A 21,588-nucleotide genomic window follows, 5' to 3' on the forward strand; every position below is an offset into this window, starting at 1 on the left:
TTCCTGTGAATAATGAAGTCCTTTGTCTCTGACCTAGGATCCTGCAGCATCCATGAGATGCTGGGCTATTATTTAGTGGCAGGCTAAAATCACAGACTCTTCAGAGTTTTGATAATTATAATGTAAATATTGCAAAGTATACATACAATAAGTGTACAAACGATGAATCTTCACAAAATGAACTCACTCATGTAACCAGCACTAGATAAAAAGAAAGAACATTAGCAGCATCACCGAAGACCCCCCAGATGTCCCCTTCAGTCAATAGCTTCCCAAAGATAACCACACTCCTATCTAGCAGTGTGGATTAATCTTGCTTGCTTGCTTTTGAATTTTGCATAAATTGAATCATACGACATGTACTCTTTTGTGTCTGAGTTCTTCTGTGCAACAATGTTTATAAGATTCACTTGTATTATCTCATGTAGTTATGGTTTGTCATAATCATTGCTGTATAGTATTCCATTGTGTCAATAAATGACAATTTATGTGTATTTTGTTGTTGATGAACGTTTACCTTGTTTCTAGTTTTTTACTAGGTAATTATTTTTTACAGGCAAGTGCATTTACATTTTACTTGTATGATTTTTATTAATGGAATTTTCAAGCATGACCATAAATAATAATAATGGTATAATGATTCCCGAGACAACCATGGCCCAGATTCAAGTATTAACTTCTGACATTTTGTTATAATGAAATTGTAATTGCAGTTTCAAAATATTTAAGAGGGAATAGGCCAACTTTACTCTCCCCTGAATTACTTTTAAGATGAAAGTATTTTACTTTCTTCTCTATCTTGAAATCTCTGTGATGAAAGAATAACACCAACTCACTCTCATGGTGACGTCACCCTGTCTCATAGCTTTAAATTCCATCCACGTCTGGTTGACATCCAAGTTTATTTTTCTAGCTGAAACACCTCTTATGAGCTTGACATCTCTGCTTGGATATCACTTTGGATCTGGTTCCTCAGCAGGAGACCTTAGATGAGGATTTGTGTACACGTGATCCATTAGGAGCTACTCTTAGGAAACTAGCACGGGAATGGGTGAAGCAGGACAGGACAGAGAAGGCGAGGAAACCAGACAAAGAGTGATCTCAGGCAAAGTTCCACAGAGAGTGGCTTTAACCTGATCTCGCAGGGCTGTTCACACCACAATGTTGGTAGTTTGTCCCAATGCAGGAAAGTGGGAGCTGGGCTATTATATTCCTGCAGTTATCAGTCATTGGTCAGCTGTTGCTCTGGAGAAACATAAACTCCCAGACACCTCTACCTTGGCAGCAGGGCACCGGTGGTCTGCTACAGAGTCTATTAGACATCGCAAACTTAACACAGCCTAAACTTCTGGACTCCTTTCCTCACTCCCGCTGATCTCCCAAACCCATCCACTTATACTTCCTAGATGCTGCAAACAACGGTTATACCTTGGAGTCATCCGTGAGTCCTCTCTTTTTATCACACTCTTGTCAATACATCAGGGGATCAGGTTGGCTTCACCTTTAAAATGTATCTAGGATCTTCTCATCACCTCCACTGCCACCCCTGACTTAAGCCACATCATCTCTTGCTTGAATTATTGCCGGAGCCTCCTAGCAGGGAGAAAAGTCCTCTTAACATAGAAGTGATCATATTAGTCTGATCAAAACCTAAACTACAGCTCCTGGTAACATAGCTATCTTGAGACTGAAGCTGATACTCATCTTTTCCTTCCCCCATTCTCCGTTCTAGATTTCCCTCAGAAACTTACAAGAGGAAAGTTAGCGGGATAAACTACAGCTTCTGGTAACATAGCTATCTTGAGACTGAAGCTGATTACTCAATTTTCCTTCCCCCATTCTCCATTCTAGATTTCCCTCAGACTCAGCCAGCGACTGTCCTGGTCTAGGTACCCTCCTTGTTGGGGTAACCCAGACCTTTGTCCCTGAGGAGTCTGAGCCTCAGGTCTCCATGCCCTTCTGTGACTATGGCTGCTATACTTGTCCATTTACCATTAAAACTGGGCAAGGGAATACCTAGAGGCACTCAACGGATGCTGCACACATTCCTCCCTGCCCTCACTGCTTACCAGCAGCCCTGTCTCTTTGTGATGATCAGGGTTAACTGATGCTTTCCAAAATGGTGACTCCTGTCCTTGCTTGCTGGTCTCTTGACATGAGGAGCCCAAAGTTGGCATTCACAGCTTAAAGTTTAATGATACACTTACATCCTCTGGTGGAAGTGTTCCCCTTCTAAGAAGCAGGATGTCTACACCCACAGAAACTAAGTTTGAAGAGATGAGCAGCACATATTTCTAAATAAATTACTGGAAGTGAGGATATGTGAGGCTACTTGTATATTTAGCCCTTGGTCCCCAAATCTATTTCATCTACTGGGGACGCAGTACCATATAAGGGTCATTGACTTAGGGTGTGTGCCATATTCTGGAAAACAGCCTCATCCTTGTAAGATATTATCTCTCAGCCAGCACATTGGCTTTGCCTTGAGCAGGTGATGTAACTCCTTGATCAGGCCGGCAGCTTCCTTGTGGTGTTGAATGCAGCAGGACTTGTAGACCCCATGGGCGTAAAACTGCTGCTGCATCACTTTTGCTGTAATGTGGACTGTATAACATTTTTGTGTTGCTATAACGGAATATCTAAGACTGGGTAATTTATAAAGGAAAAATATTTAGCTCAAGATTCTGGGGTTGGGAAGTCAAATATTAGGTGGTTGCATTTGGTCAGTGTCTGCTGAGAGCCATGTGCTGCATCATAACATGGTGGAGAAGTGGAAGCAGAAGTGTGTGCATGCAAAGAGGACAAAACATGAGAGGCAACCCCGTGTAATTTGATTTTGTTTTATTCTTATTGTTTTCTTTTTTTTTTTTTGTTTTTGTTTTTGAGACGGAGTGTCTCCAGGCTGGAGTTCAGTGGTGCAATCTCAGCTCACTGCAATCTCCGCCTCCTGGGTTCAAGCGATTCTTCCGCCTCAGCCTCCCGAATAGCTGGGACCACAGGTGTGTGCCACCACGCCTGGCTAATTTTTTAATTTTTAGTATAGACGGGGTTTCACCATGTTGGCCAGGATGGTCTTGATCTCTTGACCTGGTGATCTGCCTGCCTCGGCCTCCCAAAGTGCTGGGATTACAGGCGTGAGCCACCGCGCCTGACCTCTTCTTATTGTTTTCTGAGCAGAGTTTTGCTCTGTCACCCAGGCCATAGTGCAGTGATGTGATCATGGCTCACTGTAACCTCAAACCTTGGGCTCAAGTGATCCTCCTGCTTCCCCTTCCTGAGTAGCTGGGACCAGAGGCATGCACCACCATGCCTAGCTCATTTTACTTTATTTTGTAGGAACTGGGTCTCACAATGTTGCCCAGGCTGGTCTCGACCTCCTGGGCTCAAGGCAATTCCCCTGCCTTGGTCTCCCAAACTGCTGGGGTTACAGGCATGAGCCACCATGCCCAATGACTTCACTTTGTTAAGCTCTTGCTGCCACTAATCCAGTCTCAGGAGCATGAAAACTCACTCAGTCCTGAACGGTTGCATTTATCCCTTCATGAGGGTGGATTCCTCATGATCCAAATACCTTTAGATTCCATCATCTCTCAATATCGTTATAGCCATCACCACCATCCATCTCCAGCACTCATTTTATCTTGCAAAATTGAAGCTCTGCACCCACAAATAAATAACTGCCCATTTCCCTCTCCCCCAAGTCCTAGCAACCACCATTGTACTTCCTGTCTCTGTGAATTTGACTATTGTGGGTACCTCACATAAAAGTAATCATACAGTGTTTGTCTTTTGTGTGACTGGGTCATTTCACTTAGCATAATGTCCTCAAGATTCACTCGTGTTGTAGTACCCATCAGAATTTTCAATGTCTCAAGTTATGTCATTGTGCTCTTTAGTTACATTTCCCTGACGAGTAATTGTATTGAACACGTGTTCATATATTTATTATCCATTTGGATATTTTCTTTTGGAAGTACCTATTCGAGTCTTTCGTCCATTTTAAGAACTGGGTTATTTTGACTTTCTCTTCCTGATTTACAGGAGTTTTTGTAAATTATGTACATGAGTCTTTTGTTAGATACACAGGTTGAGAATATTTTTTCCCAGTGTGTGGCTTGCCTTTTCACTATATTAATAGTGAGTATTTTTGGTTTTGTTTTTTGTTTTTTGTTTTGCTTTCCTCCAGGCAAAGTCTCACTGTTTTCCAGTTTGGCCTCAAATCCCTGGGCTCTAGAGATCCTCTCCCCTCAGTCTCCTGAGTCGCTGAGACTACCGGTGTGCACCACTGAACCTGGCTAACGGTGTGTGTGTGTGTTTTCTATGAGTAAAAGCTTTACATTTTCATGCAGGCTGATTTATTATATTTTTTCTCTAAAAGTCTCTGTAATTTTGTGCCCTAAGAAATATTTCTCTACTCTAAGATAATGAAGATAGTCTCATATATTCATATATATACACACATGAAATATACATATATACACATACATATGTACATATATATGTACATATACATATGTGTATATATATACATATATATGTGTATATATACATACATATATTTTTTGAGACAGTTTCACTCTGTGTATGTATATGTACACTCTGTATATGTGTATATATATACACATATATATATATATATATTTTTTTTTTTTGAGACAGTTTCACTCTGTTGCCCAGGCTGGAGTGAAGTGGCGTGATCTTGGCTCACTGCAAACTCCACCTTCCAGGTTCAAGTGATTCTCGTCCCTCACCCTCCCAAGTAGCTGGGATTGCAGGTGTGCGCCACCACAGCAGCTAATTTTTGTATTTTCAGTAGAGATGGGATTTCACCATGTTGCCCAGGCTGGTCTTGAACTCCTGGTCTCGAGTGACCCGCCCGCCTCAGCCTCTCAAAATGCTGGGATTACAGGCATAAGCCACCACACCTGGCTGTCTCCTACATATTTTTAAAGGAACTTTATATGTTAACTTTCACATTTAGGTTTATGATTCATCTTAAAATTTCTTTGCGTGTGTGAATGGTGTGAGGTAGGAGGTCAAGGTTCATTTTTAAGATACAGATTTTAAATTTCTCCATACTATTTATTGAAAATATTTTTCTTTCCCCTTTGAGTTGTTGAGCATTTTCACTGAAAATTAATTGATGGCTGGGTGCAGTGGCTCATGCTTATAATCCCAGCACTTTGGGAGGCCAAGGCAGGTGGATCACCTGAGGTCAGGAGTTTGAGACCAGCCTGACCAACATGGTGAAACGCCATCGGTACTAAAAATATAAAACTTAGCAGGGTGTGGTGTCACAGCCTGTAATCCCAGCTACTCATGAGGCTGAGGCAGGAGAATCACTTGAATTTGGGAGGCAGAGGTTGCAGTGAGCAGAGATCACCATCGCACTCCAGCCTAGGCAACAAGAGCAAAACTCTGCCTCAAAAAAAAAAAAAAAAAAAGAAAGAAAGAAAGAAAGAAAGAAAGAAAAGAAAATTAATTAACTTTATGGGTCTATTTTTTAACTCTAGTCTATTACTTTGATTTGTGTGTGTCTTTGCACAGATGTGCTGCTTTGTTTGGTTTGTTTTTTCTTGGCATAGATGCACTATTTTAATTCATGCAGCTTTGTAATGAGGCTTAAAATCTGCTGGTAGTATAAGTCCTCCTGCTTTGGTTTTTTTCTTATGATTGTCTTTGCTAATCTAAAGCCTTTGTATTTCACATACATTATAAAATCAACTTGTTGATTTCTAAAATAAAGCTTGCTAGAGTTTTGATTAGAAACATGGTGAATTAATAGCTCAGTTTAGGGTGAATTGCTATCTACAATATTGAGTTTGCCACTCCATGAAAATAGTATATCTCTCCATTTATTTAGGTCTTTAGTTTTTTTCAGTAATACTTTACGGTAGTTTAAATGCCTTGAACATATTTTGTTACAATCATTCCTGGGCATTTGATGTTTTTGATTGTAAATAGCATTTAAAATTATTTTCTACCTGTTTGTTGCTTGTATGCAGAATAAAATTAATTTTCCATATTGATCTTGTATCCAGCTGACTTATTCTATTTATTCATTAGTTCTAGTAAATTTTTGTAGACTTTTTTGATTTTTAATATATACAATCATGACATTTGTGAATGAAGACAAATATTTTGTTTTTTCAGGTGTTTGTTCTTTTGCTTCTTGAATTTGCCTCTTCTATTTTATGGTATTTATTTTTCTCAAATGCATGGTACTTCTTGAATATCTTCTGTTTTACAGGTTTCCTGTGTTTGAGTCCTATATGTTTTAATGTAATTTGTTTCCAGTGTTTCATGAGTGAGATGCATAAATCGAGGACAACTCCCTAGTCTTCGGCCTAGGTAACAGGCTAGAAGCTATTCACCAAAATAGCAAATGGAGAGTGAGAGCAGGTTGGAGAAGAAAAGATGGAGACCTGAGATTTGGACACATTGAATTTCAAGTGCCAATCTGATCATCTGTAATGTTCAACAGGCTGTTGGTAGATAACTAATACTTTGGAGAGGACAGACTGGTTTAGTAGCCATCAACATAGATGTGGAGTTGCGTACGTGGGTAGGAATGATATTACTCACAGAGAGTGAATAGAATGAAAAGAGAAAAGGAGAGAGGATAGGGCCTTGAGGAACACAACTTGAATTATGTCCCTTCGATTTGCTAATTAGGATGTCATTCAAGAGAGCAGATTGAGTGACATTACAAAAGTCTTCTTGTGGTTGCAAGCGAAACACGGTGGGATGGAAAGAGGAAAAGAAAGAGGACGGGTGTTTTAGGCGAGGGTAGGGTAGTGGGGTGGGGAATGTGAGGCAGATGACAGTGGGTGAGAAGTAAATGAGAGATTTAAATGCACAATGTAGATTATTTCTCAAATGGAAAGATATTCTGAAAGTAATATTTGTGTATGTGTTAAAGGAAACCAAAGAGTGCCAAAGGTCTCCAGAGGAAAGCAAAATCTCTTCAACAACTTTAAACTTTCTTTGATTTTCTATTTTCCAGTAGTTGCCTCCGTAACTCTAATTAACGTGGCCTCCCATTAGTTCTTGATTTTTTTTTTCCATATTTTCCACTGAGCTTGTTATATCAGATGAGGACTTGATTCATGTACACCCTTTCTTCATCTTCCCCTTCCAAGTTTTGGTAAGTAGATCTTTTGTATCTGTCTGCTGGCTACATTTACAAATCTTTTTTTCTCTTGTATTTTCTAATGTAAGCGATTCTGCAATGTATTACTGTTATTATATACAGTGAAAAACATTTGCTTTATCTATATGAGACCAGACACTTACATGTTACTTTTCTGGCTATAAATATTTTTTCCTTTTTTGGGCTGAATGCATTCTTCATGTTTGATTCAATCTGCATCACTTCAATTAAAGGACAAAAAGAAAAAAAAACCCACATGGGAATTCTTGTGCGTGTGAAATAGAAGCCTTATCAAATATTAAAACATAGACACACATACACACAAAACCAAACTCAACACCTGAGTCTTCCTTTTATCCGAGTAACAAGGGAGAGAGACTCTTTGAAACCCTCCCTGTATTCCATGTAAATGACCAAGATAGTTAGGTAGCAAATGATCTTCAAAGTAGGCATCTTACAACAAACGTGTTTGCATTGATTTTGTCATTTCTAAAGACTGACTGGTGCCAGAAAGAACAAAGTGAAAAGGCAAAAACTGTCTTTTTGATCACTCCCCTTGTCCCATATATTAGAGTGATGACGTGACACTAGACCGATTCTCCGGTCATTTAGGGAATTTTTAGAGATTCCCCATCAGGGGCTAAGAGGGACTGGCAGGTGGGGAAGGATGAACTGCGTCATGGGGTCAGGTGTCCAGAAGTTCTGTGTCCTGTTTGTTAGTTGTTCTTTATGACATTTGGGGATTAAGCTGCTTAAGAAAGGGTTAGAGAAAACCAACCAGTTATTCTGATCTTGTATCTATTACCTTATTTTAATTTTTAACTTTTAATTCTTTACTTTTTAATGCTGTAATATTAAGTAGAGTAATTTACAAAAATCACCCACAAAGTCTTCTATAAACCTTAGAATTCAATTCCTACAGCCCCTCAAACCCTCACTGCCCCACCACTATGTCAGGCCTATCTAAAAGTTGTACCATAACCAGAGACCCCATGGGCTTTCTTTTCTCTTTATGCTGCAGATGAAGAAATTAGAGTGAGTTTTCAGCATGTGCTAAATAGAAGAAAGAAAGGATACAGATGCCTTTATTTATTTATTTAGAGCAGGCTGGAGTGCAGTGATGCAATCATAGCTTACTGTAGCCTCTAACTTGTGGGCTCAAGTTATTCTCCTGCCTCAGCCTCTTGAGTAGACATCACACTTGGCTAATTTTTAATTAAAAAAAAAAAGTTTTTTTTTTAATAAAAACAGGACAGGGTCTTGCTTTGTCGCCCAGGCTGATCTTGAATTCCTGGCTTCAAGTGATCCTCTCTACTTGGCCTCCCAAAGTGCTAGGATTACAGGTGTAAGCTGCTGGGCCTCATCAGACATGAGATGCTTTGCTTAGGAATTTCCTAGTAACTGAGTCAGGAGGGTAGAAAAAAACAAGGTAAGTGGGATGGGAAGGCAAATTAAGCCAAGGCGTTTTGAAACACACACACACACCCCCCCACACACCCACACACACACACACCAGGGTACCAGGATAGAAGGATTAGCTTATGAGGAAGAATCTTTTCATTATTTGGAAAATTATTTCTGATTCCTAAATACAGGTGCGTTTAACAAGATTTTAATGTTGAAAATATTATTGAGAAAACTTACAAATATGGCAAGTAATGGAAGATTTAATAATATATTAGTATCCAAGAATAAATGGTTGGTTTCAATTATCTTAATCTTTGTAGAGAGGACACAAAAGAACCTGGAACTTTAATCCTTTTGGCAAAAAGAAGTCATATTTTAGTTTATTTACTTACCCACCTTTGGTGAGTAATGAGTTAAAGCTCCAATCCAATGTTGTTCAACAGGAATCTAGTGCAAACCAGATCTGTCATTTAAAATTATCTAGTAGCCACATTATTAAAAAAAGAAAAGAAACAGGTGAAATTGAGTTTATTAATATATTTCATTTAGCCAGACATATTAAAACTATTTTCATTTCAACACATAAAATAAAAATTATTAAAGAGATATTTCACTTTTTTCATTCTAAATCGTTGAATGCCAGTGTGTATTTTACACTTTTAGCTCGTCTCTATCCAGACACTAAATTTGTAATGATCGAAATTAAATGTATTTCTACCAACCCGATAAAGCTATCTTTAGCAGAAAAATAGTTTTACCCTTCTTTAGTTTTTAAATTTAAATTAGTTAAAATCAAAGTTTAAAAAAATCAGTTCTCACCACATGTCAGTGTTCGACAGTCACAATGGCTATTGAACATGGTAGTCATAAGTGGCTGTTGACTACCATTTTAAACAATGTAGCTCCCTGCAAAGGACGTCCTTAAGATATTTATGTAGTCAAGCCCATTGCCAGTCTTCCAGCAAGAACGTCTTGGGTTAGAATATTTGTAGTTTGTAAACATCCTGCTGTTGTAGGCAGATTTGTGTTCTCCCAAAATTCATAGGTCAAAGCCGAAGTCCCTCGGAGTGTGACTGTATTTGGAAATAGGCCCTTTTTTTTTTTTTTTTTTTTTTTTGTGACGGAGTTTTGCTCTTGTTACCCAGGCTGGAGTGCAATGGCGCGATCTCGGCTCACCGCAACCTCCGCCTTCTGGGTTCAGGCAATTCTCCTGCCTCAGCCTCATGAGTAGCTGGAAATAGGTCCTTTAAAGAGGTAATTAAGGCCAGGCGCAGTGGCTCACACCTGTAGACCCAGCACTTTGAGAGGCTGAGGTGGAAGGATGTCTTGAAGCCAGGAGTTTGAGACCGGCCAGGCCAACAAGGCCAAACCGTCTCTACTAAAAATATAAAAATCAGCTGGGCGCAGTGGCACGCGCCTGTAATCCCAGCTACTCGGGAGGCTGAGTCAAGAGAACCGCTTGAACCTGGGAGGCAGAGGTTGCAGTGAGCCGAGATCACGCCACTGCACTCCAGCCTGGGCGACAGAGTGAAATCCTGTCTCATAAATAAATAAATAAATAAATAGGTTATTGAGATAAAATGAGGTCATCTGGGTGGGCCCTAATTCAATCTGACTGTGTCCTTATAAGAAAGGGAAACCTGGACACGCACAGAGACGTCAGGGATGCCCTCCCACAGAGAAAAAAACCATGTGGAGATGCAGCAAGAAGATGGTCATCTGCAACCCAAGGAGAGAGGAGGCCTTAGAAGCAGCCAAACTTGCCTCTGACTTTCAGCCTGTGGACTGTGAGAAATAAACTTCTGTTGTTTAGGCCATCCAGTCTGTGATATTTTATTACGGCAACACGGCAAAACGAATATAATGGCCCAATGTATGGAGGGTTAAATAAAATTCAGATAAACTCACCATTTCAGAGGTGTTTCTCCTATTTAGTCACCAGTTTTATATTCAAGTGTCCCACAAATTCTTAAAGCTTGGCTTTCTGAAAACCAGTTTAAGACAAATACAAATCCACAGGTTTTTAACATTTTTTTAAACTGACTTTGTGCGCAAGTTATTTATTGGCTGGGTGGCCAAGATGTTGCGTGCAGTTTCCATTTGGAAGGTGAGGAGTGAGTGAGTCACACCAGAAAACCACAAACCCAGGGCTCATGTTCAAAACGAGTATCTGTGCCCATCAAGCAGAGTCTCTTGCCTTTGTCCATCACAGGCATCAAGCCTCTTCATGGTCGCCAAAGTTCGTTAATAACGTTTGTATCTATGCTAATACAATCAGAAAATTATGCAGACCGTCTATTTCTTTCCAGAGAGAACAGGGTGATCAGCCATTAGTGATTCACACTGATGAGCCTCCACTAATTGCACAGAATGTAATTAGTGATTATATAATATTTGAGCTCTTGCAACTGTCATTAATGTCCACGATTCACCAGAGATGGGCCCTGCTGAATGGAGTATGATTGCTGCATGCTAAATCTAGTTAATCCGAGGCATGTTAATCAGCACAGGGTGCTCTTCAGGCAGTGGTTAAAAGCACTGGTGACCTCAGGAAAAAAAACCCTGCCATCCACCAAAGTCCGAATTGCATACAATAGAGATCCCTTTCATAAGGGAAATTTAATAATTAAATGGCCTGGAAAACTTGAGGACAGAGTTATCAGATGGTTTTAACACATTTAGATTTTTTTGTAACAGATATGGTGATCAAAATGTTGTACTGGTGCTAGCATTAATTTATGATACATTAGACTACTGATTCAGAGTATACGATGTGTCAGAGTTATGATGGATTTGTCATGTGGCTAAGGAGAACTGGATTAAGAAGCAGTTATTTCTAAAAGGAAAGATGATTATATATAATTGCCCAGAGCCCTATTCAATGGAGCTTAGTTTCAAACTTTCATTTTATGGAACAAAGCTTTAGAAGTAATAACATTACAAATTATTCTGCTTCCTGTAATAAAAGTTGAGTTCTAAAGTAGATTCACATAATCATACATTTCACCATGTTCTGAGTTACAGTACATTTTTAAGACATTTGTAGCAGATACTACAAATATATATGTATATATATATGTGTATATATATATAGTCACCTAGGCTGGAGGACACTGGTGCAATCATGGCTCACTGCAGCCTTGCCCTCCTGGGCTCAAGCAATTCTCCCATCTCAGCCTCCCGAGTAGCTGGGACTACAGTGACCACAGGTGCGTGCCACCACCTCAGCTAATTATTTGTTTGTTTATTTTGTAGAAATGGGGTCCCACTATGTTGCCTGGCTGGTCTTGAACTCCTGGGTTCAAGTGATCTTCTGCCTTGGCCTCTCAGAGTGCTGGGATTACAGGTGTGAGCCACTGTGCCCAGCCCCTTCCCTTCTTATCCTCCATGCTACCCAGCCCCCATCACCCTAAGAGAAGGTAACCAGCTGCAGGCTTCCGGCAGCCTGTTTATATGTGGGGCAAACCCTGAGTGGTTCTCTCCTAGATATGTGGTTTTTACCAGTAAATTTATGTGAATTAAAATCTTTCACACCAACCATAATTTCTGTTTTAAGTGACAGTACATATAAACGGCTGTTTCCAATGAGGAATTATACAGGTTTACAAATTTCCAAGGCCTGAGCAATTTAATATGGTCCAGTTTTTCATAAAAGAATATGGTTGTTGTAGATTCTAAGGAAAATAGCAGCTTGTGATTTATGTGACTTCCTCCTGTTTATGTATTTTATATAAATAGTAAATACGTTGACATCTTTGTTTTGTAAGGTGCTTTCTAGTGGTTGTTTAAGCAGCTCAAAGTCCTTTAGGTCTTGTTTGCCAGACACTGAGAAAAGTTCTGCTAAATAATAGGGCCAACCGAGGTGACTCTCATAGGTGATCACAGCACTTCGGGAGGCTGAGGCAGGAGAATTTCTTGAGGCAAGTAGTTCAAGACCAGCCTGGGCAACATAGTGAGACCCTGTCTCTACAAAAAGTAAAAATAAAAATTAGCTGGATATGGTAGTGTGTGCCTGTAGTTCTAACTATTTTGGGAGACTGAGGCATGAGGTTGGCTTGAGCCCAGGAGTTTGAGAATGCAGTGAGCTATGATTTCACTACTACACTCCAGCCTGGTGACAAAGTGAGACCCAGTCTCTAAAAAACAACAACAGCAGCAAAAAACAATTGTAATAATGACAGGAACTTGTATTGCCACTTACTGTACATCGGCACTATGCTGAGCTTTCTGCTGTAAGAACTAGTGTCATTCCCAGTTATAGATGAGGAAAATGTGGCTTAAAATGGCGGAAAGATCACTTGAGGTCAGGATTTTGAGACTCGCATGGCCAACATGGCGAAACCCTGGCTCTGCCAAAAATACAAAAATTAGCTGGGTGTCGTGGCAGGCACCTGCAATCCCAGCTACTCGGGAGACTGAAACAGGAGAATAGCTTGAACCTGGGAGGCAGAGGTTGCAGTGAGCCAAGTTTGCACCATTGCACTCCGGCCTGGGCAATAAGAGCAAAACTCCATCTCTCTCTCTCTCTCTATATATATATATACACACATATATATATGTTATGTATATATTTTTAAATTATATATATATATATAACTAATTAAACCAAGTTGAAAAGGAAATCAATCAAGTGAAAGAATATTTAGGACTGACTGATAATGAAATCCTACTTTTCAAAAGTTTAAAGTTGTGATTCATAACTAAACATAGCACTTACAAGGATTTTTTTTTTTTTAGCTTTTAAATACATTAGGAAACTAGAAAGGTTAATAATAAATATATGAATGTTCAACTTACAAATTTTGAAAAGGCACAACAAGGCAAGTCCAAAAGAAATGAATAAAGGACAGACATTCATAATATAGAGAATAAATTAAATTCGAGTTTTCAAACAATAAACTAGTTTATTGAAAAAAATTGGTAATGTAGTCTGACTTTTGATCTCTGCAAATGAAGAATGAGAAAGAGCAAATAACTACAGACACTCTAGGAATCTAAATAAAGTAAAATAATAATATATATGTATGCCAGTGGATGAAAACTCTTACAGAAGTAATTGAATTCCTAGAAAATGTGTAATATCCCTAAATTAGTGCAAGGAGAAAGAGGTAACTCATAAAACCAATAAATATCAAGTAAACTAAAATTGGCCAAAGACTTATTTTTTCCCAAACCTCATGATGCAGTTTGGCTGTGTCCCCACCCAAATCTCATCTTGAATTGTAGTTACCATAATCCCCATGTGTTGTAGGAGGGACCTAGTGGGAAGTAATTGAATCATGGGGGCAGTTTCCCCCATGCTATTCTCATGATAGTGGGTACGTTCTCATGAGATCTGGTTGCTTTATAAGGGGCTTCCCCCTTCTCTGGATTCTCATTCTTCTCCTTGCTGCTGCCATCTGAAGAAGGCTATTTTTTCCCCTTCTACCATGATGGTAAGTTTCCTGAGGCCTCCCCAGCCTGCTGAACTGTGAGTCAATTAAACATCTTTCCTTTATAAATTACTCAATCTTTGATATGTCTTTATTAGCAGTGTGAGAACAGACTAATATACCTCACATGCCTAGATGGTTAAGGTGAATTCTAAAAATAAAAATTCAAGGAGCAGCTAATTCCTCTTAAATGTAAGGTATTCCAGAAAATAGTGGAAAGGAAAAAAGCTGCCTGATCCATTTTATGGCATCATTTTGGCTACACAACTTGATTGAGGACAATTCAAAGAAAGATTATAGGCACATTTCGCTAATGAACATAGATGCAGAAATCAAAAACAAAATCAAAAAAACAGTGAACTGAATCTAACAGTATATAAAATATTTGGGAATCAAGTAAGGTCTATCCCAGGAAAGTAAGGATAGCAGCTTTAACATAATAATGAAGTAGAGAAAATCATGTGATTTTTCTTAGTTGATTCAGAAAAAGCGCTTGTTAAGTTTCAATACCCATTTATAATAACTTTAGGAAGTTAAGAACAGAAGAGAACATCTCTTGGCTGATACAAGTTTTATACCCAAAGTTGTAGCAATCATTATGCTTAACAGAGATATTTAAACTAATTCCCTTTAATATAAAGACATTGTGGAATGAGTAAACCAGGGGTTTATTAAACTGGAAGATGCCAGGTACAATTAATACAATAATACTGTAATTAACACACCAGGATTAATCTACTAAATGCCTAGATGAATGCTACATGCTGAGATTCTCATTCTTCTTTTGAAGCCTCCCAGAAAGCTAGAAGTCAAATCTTCACCATCCAGGTAGAAGACTGGAAATCTTCTGGAAATCTGAGCAGCACAAAAAGAAAAACCCAAAGATGCATAATTGGAAGGTTTGTCAACAGAGAACCTACCCTGATCACTTCGGAGTGAGGCTGAAAGTCAACAAACTCCATATCAAAACACCAAGGATATATAGGACACCGTGAACAATTCTAAGCATATGAATTTGGAGTCCCAGAAAGAGGAGGAGAAAAGAATGGAGCAGAGGCAATATTTGAAGAGATTGTGGCTGAGAATATTACAAAGCTGATCAATGATATTGAGCCACAGATTTAAGAAGCACTATAAACCTCAGACAGGATGAATACAAAGAAACCATACCTCAGGATAGCATGCTGAAACTCTTGAAAACTGAAGACAAAGAGAAAATCTTAAAAATAGCTGAGGAGGATGGTGGTGGTGGATTAACAGTTCCATTCCATAATTTCTGTTGAAAAATTAACTATGTCTAATTGTTGCTTTTTTGAAGGTAAAACACTTAAAGGAAATAACAGCAAATCAGAATTCTATACCCAACGAAAATATCCTTAAGAATGAACATGAAAGGACAATGTTTGAAGGCAAACAAAAACTGAGATAATTTTTTTTTTAACCAAAAACACCCTTGAAGGCAGGAGGAAAATTATCTCAGAGAAAAACACAGAAATGCAGGAAGAAATGAAAGATAGAAGAAACAAAGCATAAGAAATAGTAGATATACCTGGAAAGTCTAAATTACTGGTTCTCATCCGGAGTCAGTTTTTCCTCATGGGTGACGTTGGCACTGACTGGAGACGCTTTTGAGGCCCATAACCTGGGATGGGGAGGATGCTACTGGCATCTAGTGGGTGGAGACTGGGGATGCTGATAAACATTTTACAATGCCTAAGGCAGCTCCTACACAAAGCAGTATCTAGCCTAAAATGTCAACAGTGCCAGGTTTGAGAAACCCTGATCTAAATGAATATTGAACGTATAAAACATCAAAAATAATATTGTCTTGTGAGGTTAAAATACTTAATTAAAAGCCAACAGTAGCATAAAAGTTCAGAGAGAGCAAACGGAATTAGTGATCTACAATTCTTTGATTGTCTGAAAATTGTATGATACTGATTTATAGCATTTTGATCCTGTAGATTTATCAGAATCTATTCAGGTGCATGTTGTAATGTGTAGGTTTTAGTCAAAAAACAAATGATGAAAGAAGGTCTAACTTAGTAATAGAGGATAAAAATGGAATAATTTCTGTTTTTGAAAATTCCATTTAATGGAAAAACTTTCCATTAATGGAATCCAAAAGAAGACAACAAAAAAAGCCAAAAGAAGTAAACAATAGGTAGGAGAAACAGAAAACAAATACTAATATGATGGCCTTAAACCCAAATATATTAGTGTATACGTAAAATACAAATAGACTAAATGTCTTACTTAAAAATCAATATTGTCATAGTGCATCAAAAATTCAATGTTCTGGTGCTTAAATAAGACATAGCTGTAATATTAGGACAGAGAAAATTTGAAAATATAAATCTGGAAAAATATATCATGCAAACACTAACAAAAAATGAGCTAGTATAGCTGTATTTTTAAATTAAATTAAATTTAGTTGAATTAAATTTATTTCAAGTTCCAAGTTACCTGTACAGGATGTGATGGCATCTCATGCCAATCAGAATGATGATTATTAAAAGTCAAGAAAGAACAGATGCTGGCAAGATTGTAGAGAAATAGGAATGCTTTTACACACTGTTAGTAGGAGTGTAAATTAGTTCAACCCTTGTGGAACTCAGTGTGGCAATTCTTCAAAGATTTAGAACCAGAAATACGATTTGACCCAGCTGTATTAATACTGGACAAACGAACTTTAAGAAGGAGGAATTATTCAAGATAAAGGGGAAACTTCTACAGTGATAAAATGTTTAATCAAACAGGAAGCCATAATAATCTTAAATTTGTATGTAGTTAATAACCCAGCTTCAAAATATGTAAAGTGATAGAACAAAAAAAGATATGATAATCATAGTTATAAATTTTTAAAAACTCTCTTAGTAATGATAGAACAAACAGAAAGAAAAATCAGTAAAATTCTAGATTTGGACAACCAACATGGCCTAAATAACATATATAGAATACTTCAAACAAAAATTGAAGCTAGATATACTTTTCAGGTATATTATATGAAACATTTAACAAAAATGATGATAAGTTAGGGTCATAAATCAAGTTTCATTTCATAATATTAAAAACATAGGGAGCATATTCTCTTACTTGAGTGGAATTAAGCTAAATATCAATAACAAAAGATAATTAGGAAAATCTCTATTGGAAATAAAACAGTATTCTTCTTGATCTTCTAAATAACCAAGAGGTTAAAGAAAATAAATCACAATGGGCACTGGAAAATATTATGAACGGAATAACAGTTAAATATGGCACATGAAACTTGTGAAAGGTAGGTAAAGCTGTTCTTAGAGGGAAATGTGTAGCTCCTGATGCATACTTTATAAAAGACAATTTGTGATCTAATTCTCTCTGTCATGAAGTCAAGAAAAAACATTGAATTAGACCTAAAGAAAATGGACAGAAAGAAGAAAGATAACATCAGAAATTAATTAGATAGAAAAGAGGCATAACAGAGAAAATCAACCCAGAAAAAAGATAGCTCAATGAAAAAACTTGATGAAAGTCATTAGACTTCTGATAAGACTTAATCAGAAGAGAAGAGCCACAAATTACTACTTATCAACAATGAAAAAGAAACCATCACTACAAATCTTTTTCATATTAGAAAGATCATAAAAGACCATTTTGAACAACTCACACCAGTAAGTTTGGAATTCAGATGAATTATACAATTCATCTAATTTTTCAATTTCTTTGAAAAACACAAATTACCAAACATGAAGGACACATGATGAAATAGAAATCTCAATAGTCTTCCTAGATTTATTAAAGAAATTGAATTTGTAATTCAAAAACTTTCCAATAAAATGCCAAGACAGATGACTTCACTGTTGAAATATTTCAAATGTGTAAGAATGATGTAACATACATTTACATAAACTCTCTCAGAGATGAGAAAAAGGTGAGACACTTCCTAACCTGTTTTATGAGGCCAGAATAACCTTGATATGTAATAGGAAGAGAAAATAGGACAATATCTACCATAAATATTGATGAAAAATCCCAAATTATTAGCAATTCAAATTCAACTATATATATACACATATATATGTATATGTATATATATGTATATGTATATATATGAGAAATTCAAGCTTGATTGAATATTTGAATCAATTGATGTCACTTACTATGTTAACAGAGAAAAATGAGAAAAATATCAAATGATTATCTCAAAAGCAACAAGAGAAGCATTAAGTTAAATTCATCGTTAAATAACTCACAGCATACTAGGAATAGATGAGAATGCAGGAGGACTGGTTCCTGGACGACCTTGGCCAGTTAGCTCATCCCCGTCTTGCCTGCAATTCTTAGGCAGAACGTACTAAAAATGCAACATTTTGAGATGTCCACAACAGTCCAGGCTATGTCATGATTCCTCCTAGAATAGGATGTTCTGCAATGCTTGTACTCAGTGAGCCAAGCGGTGCCCAGGGTGGAGTGCTTTCGATTTCCTTCAGTTGCAGTGCAATGTGGGTTATGTGCAGATGAGACTCCATCCACCCTGAGCAGCTTTCCTGAGCCTTAGAGAACTGGCTGGCCATGGAGCCTAGGCTTCTGTTTGCTTTTGCTGTCTATTTGTGAGTAATAACATTGTTCTGCCCGGCTTGTTGTGTCACTGTTCTGCCTGAAATAATGCAATTTGTAGAGAACCTTTGCAGAGAACCTCTAACAATAAAATGTATTTGTATAAGCCCCACGGAAAACATCACACTTAATGGTGAATTATTAAAAGCTTTCCCCTGGTGATTGAGGGAAAAAGGAGGATGCTGCTACCATCCCATGTATGCAACATAATATTGGGTTCTGGTCAGTGTAAATTGGGAAGAAAAAGAGGGCCGGGCGCGGTGGCTCACGCCTATAATCCCAGCACTTTGGGAGGCTGAGGCGGGTGGATCACGAGTCAAGAGATCAAGACCATCCTGGTCAACATGGTGAAACCCCGTCTCTACTAAAAATACAAAAAAAAAATTAGCTGGGCATGGTGGCGCACGCCTGTAGTCCCAGCTACTTGAGAGGCTAAGGCAGAAGAATTGCTTGAACCCAGGAGGCAGAGGTTGCGGTGAGCCGAGATCGCGCCATTGCACTCCAGCCTGGGTGACAAGAGTGAAACTCCATCTCAAAAAAAAAAAAAAAAAAAAAAATTGGGAAGAAAAAGAAAGAAAACATATGAATGCTGGGAAGGAAGAGAGGAAGAAAAAAAGGAAGAAATAAAAAATGACATGTACATAAACATGTCAAAGTAAGTAGGATACATGAATGGACTTAGCAAGGCTGCAGACTATAATGACAAATAGCAAAATCAGCGTAATTTCTATATGTTAGCAATAATTAGAACATGACATTTTAAAAAACAATGTGATTTCTGATAGCATTAAAAATGAAATATTTAAGAATGTGGATGTGCAAGAGATTGACACAGAGAATTACACATTACTGAAATATATTAGTGAATTGAAAAGCTTAGTATTATATAGCTGCTAAGTTTTTCTAAAGCAATCTATAGAGTCAATGCAATCATAACAAAAACCAGCAGGTTTTTTTGTGTGTGTGTGCAAATCTTAAAGTTGATTCTAAAATGCACATGAAAATGCAACAGACCAGAAATAGCCAAGGCAGTTGTGAAGAAACACCAAGATGATGGATTCATTTAATTACTGGTGCTTCGTAAGAAGACAGTATGGAACAGATGCAAGATAGACAAATAGACCAGTGAAATCAATGGGCCAGAAGCAGATTCATAAACATTTAGTTTCTTGATTTTATCACAAAAGCGCCACTACAACACAGTAGGGGAATGGTAGTCTTTTCAGTAAATGATTCTACTTACATCATACACAAAAACAAATTCCAAGGGGGTTGTGCATCTAAATATTAAAGGTAAACACATTTAGAAGGTAGTGTAGCAAAATATCTTCATGACCTTTGGAAGGCAAACATTTCCTCCCTCCCTCCCTCCCTCCCTCCCTTCCTTCCTTCTTTCTTTCCTTCTTTCTTTCCTTCCTTCCTTCCTTTTCTCTCTCTCTTTCTTTTTTTCTTCCTCTTTCTTTCTGATGGAAGGTTGCTCTGTTGTCCAGGCTGTACTGCAATGGCACAATTTCACCTCACTGCAACCTCTGCTTCCTGGGTTCAAGTGATTATCCTACCTCAGCCTCCCAAGTAGCTGGGACTACAGGCATATGCCACCATACCTGGTTAATTTTTGAATTTTTTAGTAGAGACGGGATTTCACCATGTTGCCCAAGCTGGTCTCAAACTCTTGAGCTCAAAGTGATCTGCCTGCCTCAGCCTTCCAAAGTGCTGAGATTATAGGCATGAGTCACCGCACCTGGCCTTACATTTCTTAACCATCACACTAACCATAAAAGAAAAAAGTGAAAAGTCAAGCCACAGAGTGGGAGAAGATACTTGTAGTAATATGTATCACCAGATAATGATACAATGAACATGAAAAATATTCCACATGTCAGTTAGAATAGAAAAGACCACACAATTCAAAAAAATGGATAAAAGGCTTTTAAAGATGTGAAGAGCTGCTCGACTTCATTAGACAGCAGAGAAATGCAAATTAAAATCTCAGTGAATTATCATTACATACCTACCAGATGCCTACAAGTTAAAAAGAAAAAGGACAATATCAAGGGTTGTTGAGGATGTAGAGCAATTGGAACTCTTATACACTGGTTATGGGAGTGTAAATTGTTACCACTAGTTTTGAAATCCATGTTAACATCTACTATAGGGGAATATACACACACCTTATTGAGGTAGGAGGTGGGACTCAACTCCAGAGGTAATGCTTGGACACTGGACCAAATTGAGGACTAGCTAGAACAGAAATGTGGCTGGAGCACTGAAAAACATCCCTACCAGTGTGCCATTCTGGTTTACCATTGCCATGGCAACACCAGAAAGTTACTGTCCCTTTCCATGGCAATGAACTGATGACCTGGAAGTTACCACCCTTTTCTGGAAATTTTCTGGATAATCCATGTGTACATAAACAAGTTAAAGCAATCTACAGACAGATAAGTAGGATAAATTTATACCTATTTCAAAAATAAATTTTGATAAGCCTTTGGTTCACATTGACCATGTGCTGAAGAAGTTCCTGCCCTGAAACCTTGCAGCCTGGACCGAGAGCACTCATCTCAGCTTACAGGTTCTTCTGCTTGAACCTATACCTGCAAGACCAAGGAAGGGCATGGTGTATTTAGAAATAGAAAATACAGAGTGACCCATGCTCACTGACCATATTCTGGGAAGGCGTTCAATACTGGTCCCATTGAATTCCTTGCAGACACCCTCATTGCACAAAGCTTCAAGTTTTCTAGGTTTTTATTCAGTCTTGCCCTCTGATTTTTTTCAAAAGGGACTCTTCTAATCTACATGGATAGCTGATGACAAACTATATCCCAGAAGATCTCTTCAGTTTGTTTTCTCTAGAAGCCTTCATTTCACAGCAATAATAGTGTCCCTCCTTCACACAGAGAAACAAGTACTTCTTACCTAGTTAAAAAATGTGGTAATGTATTGTTTAGGAATACAGACTCAGGTGTTAGATGTATTTAAGTGAAAAATCAA

The sequence above is a fragment of the Aotus nancymaae genome, unplaced genomic scaffold (genome assembly GCF_030222135.1).
Source record: "Aotus nancymaae isolate 86718 unplaced genomic scaffold, 86718_ANA_hifiasm-v0.15.2.pri h1tg000001l, whole genome shotgun sequence".
Classification (NCBI taxonomy): Eukaryota; Metazoa; Chordata; class Mammalia; order Primates; family Aotidae; genus Aotus; species Aotus nancymaae.